Here is a 10,253-nt window from a genome sequence, read left to right as displayed (position 1 = left end):
ACCAGGCTCCTGTTTCTTTCTACGTCTCTCCATTTCATGAATATGAAATGTGAGGACAATATTTTATATGCATGTGAATTATTTTGGTATTCTTGTTAAGGAATTCCGTTTGAATTCCATCTGAAATGATTTCAATTTGATAAGAATTTTTACAAGACAGGAGAGTGAAGTAATCATCGAAACATAGGAAGAGCTAAATACACTCCTGGAAATGGAAAAAAGAACACACTGACACCGGTGTGTCAGACCCACCATACTTGCTCCGGACACTGCGAGAGGGCTGTACAAGCAATGATCACACGCACGGCACAGCGGACACACCAGGAACCGCGGTGTTGGCCGTCGAATGGCGCTAGCTGCGCAGCATTTGTGCACCGCCGCCGTCAGTGACAGCCAGTTTGCCGTGGCATACGAAGCTCCATCGCAGTCTTTAACACTGGTAGCATGCCGCGACAGCGTGGACGTGAACCGTATGTGCAGTTGACGGACTTTGAGCGAGGGCGTATAGTGAGCACGCGGGAGGCCGGGTGGACGTACCGCCGAATTCCTCAACACGTGGGGTGTGAGGTCTCCACAGTACATCGATGTTGTCGCCAGTGGTCGGCGGAAGGTGCACGTGCCCGTCGACCTGGGACCGGACCGCAGCGACGCACGGATGCACGCCAAGACCGTAGGATCCTACGCAGTGCCGTAGGGGACCGCACCGCCACTTCCCAGCAAATTAGGGACACTGTTGCTCCTGGGGTACCGTCTCCATGAAGCTGGGCTACGGTCCCGCACACCGTTAGGCCGTCTTCCGCTCACGCCCCAACATCGTGCAGCCCGCCTCCAGTGGTGTGGCGACAGGCGTGAATGGAGGGACAAATGGAGACGTGTCGTCTTCAGCGATGAGAGTCGCTTCTGCCTTGGTGCCAATGATGGTCGTATGCGTGTTTGGCGCCGTGCAGGTGAGCGCCACAATCAGCACTGCATACGACTGAGGCACACAGGGCCAACACCCAGCATCATGGTGTGGGGAGCGATCTCCTACACTGGCCGTACACCACTGGTGATCGTCGAGGGGACACTGAATAGTGCACGGTACATCCAAACCGTCATCGAACCCATCGTTCTACCATTCCTAGACCGGCAAGGGAACTTGCTGTTCCAACAGGACAATGCACGTCCGCATGTATCCCGTGCCACCCAACGTGCTCTAGAAGGTGTAAGTCAACTACCCTGGCCAGCAAGATCTCCGGATCTGTCCCCCATTGAGCATGTTTGGGACTGGATGAAGCGTCGTCTCACGCGGTCTGCACGTCCAGCACGAACGCTGGTTCAACTGAGGCGCCAGGTGGAAATGGCATGGCAAGCCGTTCCACAGGACTACATCCAGCATCTCTACGATCGTCTCCATGGGAGAATAGCAGCCTGCATTGCTGCGAAAGGTGGATATACACTGTACTAGTGCCGACATTGTGCATGCTCTGTTGCCTGTGTCTATGTGCCTGTGGTTCTGTTAGTGTGATCATGTGATGTATCTGACCCCAGGAATGTGTCAATAAAGTTTCCCCTTCCTGGGACAATGAATTCACGGTGTTCTTATTTCAATTTCCAGGAGTGTATGTAAGCAAATCTAGAGGAAATAAGGAATAAACTCCAGTAATCATCAGTCGAGACAGATCGAAAGACTAATAAAAAGTAATTAAGCTCAGGAATCGATATCCACCGCGATGTGATTTCGGAATACCGATACACGGAATGTACACCATGTGATCAAAAGTATCCGGACACCTGGCTGAAAATGACTGAAAAATTCGTGGCGCCCTCCGTCAGTAATGCTGGAATTCGATATGGTGTTGGTCCACCCTTAGCCTTGCTGACAGATTCCACTCTTGCTGCATATGTTCAATGAGGTGCTGGAAGGTTTCTTGGGGAATTCTTCATGGAGTGCTACTCTGAAGTATCGATGTCGGTCGGTGAGGCTTGGCGTGAAGTCGGCGTCCCAAAACGTCGCAAAGGTTTTTCTTTAGGATTCAGGTCTGGACTCCATGCAGGCCAGTCCATTACAGGGGCGTTATTGTCGTGTAAACACTCCACCACAGGCCGTGCATTATGAACAGGTGCTCGATCGTATTGAAAAATGCAATCGCCATTCCCGAATTGGTCTTCAACAGTGGGAAGCAAGAAGCTGCTTAAAACATCAATGTAGGCCTGTGCTGTGATAGTGCCACGCAAAACAACAAGGGGTTTGCACCCTCCATGAAAAACACGACCACATCATAACAGTACCGCCTCCGAATTTTATGTTGGCACTACACACCCTGGCAGATTACGTTCACCAGACATTCGCCATAACCGCACCCTGCCATCCGATCGCCACATTGTGTACCGTGATTCGTCACTCCGCGCAACGTTTTTCCACTGTTTAATCGTTGAATGTTTGCTCCTTACACGCTCACCTTACCACATGCGAAGTCCGTGTGTTCCGTGGAGCTCCACATTCTTCTCTCTCACGATATTTAGTGACTACTGAGGTCGCTGATACGGAGTACTTGGCAGTAGGTGGCAGCACAATGCACCGAATATGAAAAACATATGTTTCTGGTGGTGTCTGGATACTGTTGATCACATAGTATATCGTCCAATATTTGAAAAAAAAGCAAACTTGAATATCTGTCAGAATCTTTTTCAATGCGTATATACACCTTCTTAAATACACTGTCAACTGCATGATGTGCATACCAATTACAATAAATTTTACAGTTCTTTCTGGTATATGGAATTGATACGACATTTCAAGGACTGCCAATTGAAACATCGTGGCTTGTGAGATTGGAGCAGCATTTAAAACAATGAAGACTATTAACCTTTATTTATTAAAAAGTAAATACACTGTATTTCCTTACTTCAGCTGTACGTAAGATGCTATGTTAGGCCACTATCCGTGCACAACCATTGCTGAAGTACCTGTTGATCAGCCTCGGCCCCATGCTGAACCTGTTAACAACGTAAGCATAAGTGTTTACAATGACGAATACATAGTAACATTTCCCCTTAATAAAACAAGAGATATTGGAATGGATTTTAGAAGTCGAAACTGAAACTACTACTGTAAAGTTCGAGCACATATGTAGTTACTATCAATGAAGTTCTGTACCACAGAATTAAACGACTTTATTTGGGAAAGTTTACCTATGAGGCTCCGTGGTGCGACATTGAGCTCGCATCCGTGATCACAGCCTTTTGAATCCCAACTACGGCATCCAGATTCAGTTTTTCACCGGTTTTTCTGAATCTCTTAGGGAAACTGCAGGCATGTTTCCCTCGAAAAGGACACAGCCGATTTCCTACCTCTTGTTTTTTTTTTTTTTAATGAAGATTCTTCTGACTGGCTTGATGCGGCCCGCCACGAATTCTTCTCCTGTGCCAACCTCTTCATCTCAGCGTAGCACTTGCCACGCATGTGCTCAACTGCTTGCTGGAAGCATTCCAGTCTCTCTAGTCTCCTCTAGTCTCCTCTAGTACCATGGAAGCCATTTACTTATCTCTTAACAAATGTCCTATCATGTTGTCTCTTCTTCCTGTCAGTGTATCCCACATATTCCTTTCGTCTCCGATTCTGTGCAGCATCTCCACCTAATTTTCAACAATCGTTTGTAGCGCCACATTTAAAATGCTTCGATTCTGTTCTGTTCCAGCTCTCCCACAGTCCAACTTTCACTTTCATACAACGCTGTGGTCCAAACGTACATTCTCAGAAATTTCCACCTCAAATTGAGCGCTATTTTGGATACTAGTAGATTTCTCTTGGTCGGAAAAGTCCTTTTTGCCTGTGCTTGTCTGCTTTTGATGTCCTCCTTGCTCCATCCGTTATTGGTTACTTTACTGTCTAGGTACCAGAATTCATTTACTTCGTCACCATTAATCCTGATGTTAAGTTTCTCGCTGTTTTCATTTCTGCCACTTATCGTTACTTTCGTCTGTCTTCGATTTACTCTCAATCCACATTCTGTACTCATTAGACTGTTCATTCCATTCAGCATACATTGCAACCCTTCTTCACTTTAACTCTGGATACCAATCTCATTCTATCATTGATATCCTTTCAACTAGAATATTAACCCCCTCCCCCCCCCACGAACCTCTCTTTTATTTCAATCAGTACTTCTTGTTTATGCAGTTTAAACAGTAGGGGTGATAGATAACATCCTTGTCTTCCACCCCCTTTAATAGAAGCACTTCGTTCTTGGTAGTCCACTCTCATTATTCCCTCCTGGCTCTTTCATATATTGTACATTACCCGTCTCTCCCTACAGCTTAACCCTATTTTTCTCAGAATTTCGAACATCTGGCACCACTTTACATTGTCAAATGCTATTTCCAGCTCTACAAATCCTATGAAAGTGCCATGATTTTTCTTTAGTCTTGCTTCCATTGTCAACCGCAACGTGAGAATTGCCTCTCTGGGGCCTTTGTAAGGTGTCCGCATTTTTTGGACCTTACATAAGCTTCATACGTATGAGACAGAATAAAATCCCCAGAAAATATCTCTGTATTGTCAACAGGAAGTAATTTGGCAATCTCGTGTACTGAATAACAAAACAATGTCTACCCTTATAACGGCAGGGGCATGCCCAAATGAGATAAAGTGAACGGAGTTTGGAGAGCAGTGCAAGTGGCTAATGGCATTGGGAAACCCCAATTAACATTAACAAAAGAAGGCCCAACTGCAGTGCAGAAAGAAATAAGGCGAGTACAATATAGTACTTTTTAGAATAAACACAGCCGAGACTGTGGGTAAATTGTGATACTACATTAACGATGGTAGCAGCGACCCACGCAAGAAAAATAAGAATTCACATATAACGAGGAAGCAGTTGGCCGAAGCGATACTGTGTGACGTAGTAGAACCGCGGTGGGGAGAGTAACGTCATATAAAAGAATTTTGAGAATTAAGTTAACACACAGAGAGCTCTGGTCTCGTGATGGGATACTCACATGTGTGTGGTAAAAGTAGCGAAGACGTTGAGACTCAAACTTTACATTTGCGAAGTGATGGCGGTAAGTTTCACGTATCGTGGCGACAAATGGACATTGGTAGTTCATATTCCTGTGGGAATTTGTGGGGGCTGAGATTTGTGCATGTCGCTCCATCCTATAGCAAGTGTGGAATTGCTATTAATTTCGACTAGGGAACATTTAACATTGTACGGAATGGAGGGAAGTTAAGACTGATTTAATTCAGTCAAAGCCAGAGTAGGGAATTAGCGTTTCAGATCCAGCACGGAGACAATGCCGCCACTGTTTCCGATCGGTAATGTACCAACACCCTTTAGGCGAGTTAAAATGTTGAGTCGATATTTGCTCACTCCAACCTGCGTACGTTTCGAATATAGAAATTCAAGAGTACATGATAGTTTTGATTACTTCAAAAAATAAAGTTCATTCTCCACCAACTTAGCCCATTGCTCATGTACAGCAAGGTAGATGTAAATATCATTGATAAAGGTTTAATTGTTTCATTTGTTATAATATTTTCATATATAGAGATAAAGTTTTAATAATCACGTATTCAATGTCTACATGGTAATTGACTTGTTGGGAGTTGAAAGTAATTAAATATTTTTGTATTTACCATATGAACCTTTAAAGGTTTGATAAATTAAAATGTAGAATGAGAAAAGGAGAGGTTGTGTTATCATTTTAGGATAAATCTTATAACTAGTCATATATAGTAATTTGTGTATTCTTGTAACGTCACAGTGGCATTTTAATTAATTTTAGACAGGACCAAAATTTGAAGCTGTGTGGTGTGCCTTTTTGCCACCCTGGGCCTGAGATGACAGTTAAGATTGTGCCGGTACAATCCCCCGTTACTAGATGGACGTTTCTAGTAGGCAAGAACAGCTTTGTGGACATTCCCGGAAGCGCGCGCCGCGCCCACGCCAGATTTGCAGAGGTTGGTCTGCGCGGCCCGCAGCTGGGGACACTGTTTGGTTTTCTGCGCATTACGCGAGAACTATGAAGAGCAATGCGGCAGTGGATTGTGGTCTGCAATGTGCACCTTCTGAAAGATAGATGTTTATTTCAATTCACGAGATGCAAAAGTTATAGCAACCTCAAAATCGGTTAATATCACAAATACTGAAAGATTAATAAAAATAGTAAACAACAACTTACAGGGACGAGCGGCCACTCATTAAAAACGTTTCGTCATAGCGGATCGAGTGCCGTAGTCATACGTTAAGATTCATAAATAATTAAGCTCGTAAAGGGCAATAAACAAAGTTTGATGGGAAACTGTTTATAAAATCATCACCATCATCATCATTTAAGACTGATTACTTTCAGCGTTCAGTCTGGAGCATAGTCCCCCTTATAAAATTCCTCCATGATCCCCTATTCAGTGCTAACATTGGAGCCTCTTCTGATGTTAAACCTATTACTTCAAAATCATTCTTAACCGAATCCAGGTACCTTCCCCTCGGTCTGCCCCGACTCCTCCTACCCTCTACTGCAGAACCCATAAGTCTCTTGCGTAACCTTGCGTCTCCCATGCGTGTAACATGACCCCATCATCTAAGCCTGTTCGCCCTGACTGCTACATCTATAGAGTTCATTCCCAGTTTTTATTTTGATTTCCTCATTGTGGACACCCTCCTGCCATTGTTCCCATCTACTCGTACCTGCAATCATCCTAGCTACTTTCATATCCGTAACCTCAACCTTATTGATAAGGTAACCTGAATCCACCCAGCTTTCGCTCCCATACAACAAAGTTGATCGAACGATTGAACGGTGCACAGATAACTTAGTCCTGGTACTGACTTCCTTCTTGCAGAAGAGAGTAGATTGTAGCTGAGCGCTCACTGCATTAGCTTTGCTACACCTCGCTTCCAGTTCTTTCACTATGTTGCCATCACTGATTATAAAATTCAATAGAAAGTTCATGACGTAAAGAACATCACTATATAATATTTTGGGTGGCATCACACGTATTTTAAACTAGTTAAGTTATACTATACACTTAACTTGCAATAGTTATCATTGTTTGCAAATTATTATTAACATTTATCGCCCATAATTAATTAATTATTATAGATATGAAGATCTACATCTACATCTACATCCATACTCCGCAAGCCACCAGACGGTGTGTGGCGGAGGGTATCTTGAGTACCTCTATCGGTTCTCCCTTCTATTCCAGTCTCGTATTATTCGTGGAAAGAAGGATTGTCGGTATGCCTCTGTGTGGGCTCTAATCTCTCTGATTTTATCCTCATGGTCTCTTCGCGAGATATACGTAGGAGGGAGCAATATACTGCTTGAGTCTTCGGTGAAGGTATGTTCTCGAAACTTTGACAAAAGCCCGTACCGAGATACTGAGCGTCTCTCCTGCAGAGTCTTCCACTGGAGTTTATCTATCATCTCCGTAACGCTTTCGCGATTACTAAATGATCCTGTAACGAAGCGCGCTGCTCTCCGTTGGATCTTCTCTATATCTTCTATCAACCCTATCTGGTACGGATGCCACACTGCTGAGCAGTATTCAAGCACTGGGCGAACAGGCGTACTGTAACCTACTTCCTTTGTTTTCGGATTGCATTTCCTTAGGATTCTTCCAATGAATCTCAGTCTGGCATCTGCTTTACTGACGATCAACTTTATATGATCATTCCATTTTGAATCACTCCAAATGTGTACTCCCAGATAATTTATGGTATTAACTGCTTCCAGATGCTGACCTGCTATTTTGTAGCTAAATGATAAAGGATCTATCTTTCTGTGTATTCGCAGCACATTACACTTGTCTACACTGAGATTCTATTGCCATTCCCTGAACCATGCGTCAATTCGCTGCAGATCCTCCTGCATTTCAGTACAATTTTCCATTGTTACAACCTCTCGATACACCACAGCATCATCTGCAAAAAGCCTCAGTGAACTTACGATGTCATCCACCAGGTCATTTATGTATATTGTAAATAGCAACGGTCCTATGACACTCCCCTGCGGCACACCTGAAATCACTCTTACTTCGCAAGACTTCTCTCCATTGAGAATGACATGCTGCGTCCTGTTATCTAGGAACTCCTCAATCCAATCACACAATTGGTCTGATAGTCCATATGCTCTTACTTTGTTCATTAAACGACTGTGGGGAACTGTATCAAACGCCTTGCGGAAGTCAAGAAACACGGCATCTACCTGTGAACCCGTGTCTATGGCCCTCTGAGTCTCGTGGACGAATAGCGCGAGCTGGGTTTCACATGACCGTCTTTTTCGAAACCCATGCTGATTCCTACAGAGTAGATTTCTAGTCTCCAGAAAAGTCATTATACTCGAACACAATACGTGTTCCAAAATTCTACAACTGATCGACGTTAGAGATATAGGTCTATAGTTCTGCACATCTGTTCGACGTCCCTTCTTGAAAACGGGGATGACCTGTGCCCTTTTCCAATCCTTTGGAACGCTACGCTCTTCCAGAGACCTAGATTTTGAGCATCGCAATGTGTAGATCGCTATTGATTTCGTCTAAAAACGGTGCCATACGCAGTCCTATGTTAAAACTTTGCAGCACAGATGTCAACACACAAATTTGCGCCAAGTGGCGAAAGTTTGCAAAAACTGAAACTTGATTTACGGGCGATAGAATAATCCTAGAAATTAATGTAACATAGTAGATTAGACGTGCTTTTTAGCGCGGTTCCGAAGGTGTACTTATTTCTGTCGAGGGACGTATGTATCAAAATTTGTAACCTTGACTGGTGATATTGGTACTTGCATTATCAGGGGTGTTGACGTCCGAGCTAATATAATCTTGGCCAGAGTTCAGTCGTTGTGTAGCCGCCCTTTTTCTGTTTTCGCTTTTTCGTCTACTACGTGAAAGTCTGATTTCGTTTTTTACACATTGACTGTTAATTGAAGGGTTTTACTTTTATTTAATATTGTCCTAGCTAAGTATCAATTTCACCACTTTTAAAACCCAATGTTAAACGTGGGTCACTACACGTATAGTCTTCCCAACTCTGAGAGAAAAAATCTTTAGTAGCTGTACTACCAATGTTTACAGACGACGATACTTTAACATTTCGTTCAATTGTTTTAGTTACGAATCGCTAGTTTGTTCTTGGCGTAGATCACGTAACCTTCACGTTTCTTAATCTAACTTAAATTAATCTTCATGACTTTTATTATGTTTCAAATTAACAACGTCAGTTTATTGACAAGAATTATTAATAAATAGGTTAACTCATACGATCTCATTCGAAAAAGTTCTTTAATTAGATGTCTAAGTAGGATTCCCACTAGCATCAGAGATGTTAGATAATATCCTGTCATTTTTGGTAAATAAGTTATTTCTATTTAATATCCACAAACTGTCATTAACTATGATCACTAATCGCGTGAAGTTAAAGTTTCCCATCATCACAACTCAAAGTCCGAATCCGGTTATAATTTTCCATTCAGTAAAGCGATTAAATATTCACACGAATTGACATTAAAGCCAAAGAAATTACTATTCACCTTCCCATTTATCTAATCTGATAAAAGTCCAAATTAAAGTCTTGAATTGACAATCCTCAAAAACAATCTCGTCACGATCTATTCTTGATCCCCGTTTTGCCGGCCGAGGTGGTCTCGCGGTTCTAGGCGCTCAGTCTGGAACCGCGCGACTGCTGCGGTCGCAGGTTCGAATCCTGCCTCGGGCATGGATGTGTGTGATGTCCTTAGGTTAGTTAGGTTTAAGTAGTTCTAAGTTCTAGGGGACTGATGACCTAAGATGTTAAGTCCCATAGTGCTCAGAGCCATTTGAACCATTTTGATCCCCGTTCAATAAAGTCCCAATTGTTGTTCTCTAAAGCTGTACGTCCTAAATATCTTCCGAACTAGAACAGACTAGAGACTGGAGTATCGTAATTACAACGTATGGTTATTTATACGTTAATAAATACTGTCTTTGGTGTCCCAGGCCTACGTTCTATGACTATAATATTGATTTTCTTACGTATTGGAATAACTAATATTTTAATATTTTCTGTTTCTCCCCCTTCCCATGTTTCTAAAATTTATAATTTAATTTTCCTTTTCTTTTCTTTTGCTTTCTATGCTAGATATTTCCCTCTATTTGTTTTATATTTGTTTTTCGTAACTACTACTTGTGAAGGGACTTGGGTCATTTTGTGAATTGATATTTTAAGGACGTGGGAGCTAATTTGGGAGATATTTTTGTTTTTTCAACACCGATAGGCGCTGTAGGTGTTACA

General features: G+C 42.8%; 1 protein-coding gene across 1 annotated transcript in view; it reads right to left on the bottom strand.

The window, feature by feature from the left end:
• Nucleotides 1-2,839: 2,839 nt before the first annotated feature.
• The window catches only part of LOC124720404, a 120,125-nt gene continuing 112,711 nt past the window's right edge, over nt 2,840-10,253 (bottom strand). Inside the window, exon 6 of the mRNA XM_047245741.1 lies at nt 2,840-2,979. The gene's annotated coding sequence lies outside the window, so the exon portion shown is untranslated. The remainder of the gene's footprint in view (nt 2,980-10,253) is intronic.

Source organism: Schistocerca piceifrons, chromosome 11 (genome assembly GCF_021461385.2).
Source record: "Schistocerca piceifrons isolate TAMUIC-IGC-003096 chromosome 11, iqSchPice1.1, whole genome shotgun sequence".
Taxonomy (NCBI): domain Eukaryota; kingdom Metazoa; phylum Arthropoda; class Insecta; order Orthoptera; family Acrididae; genus Schistocerca; species Schistocerca piceifrons.
Note: the sequence above shows the minus strand (reverse complement) of the source record. Positions and strands in the feature narration are given on the sequence as shown.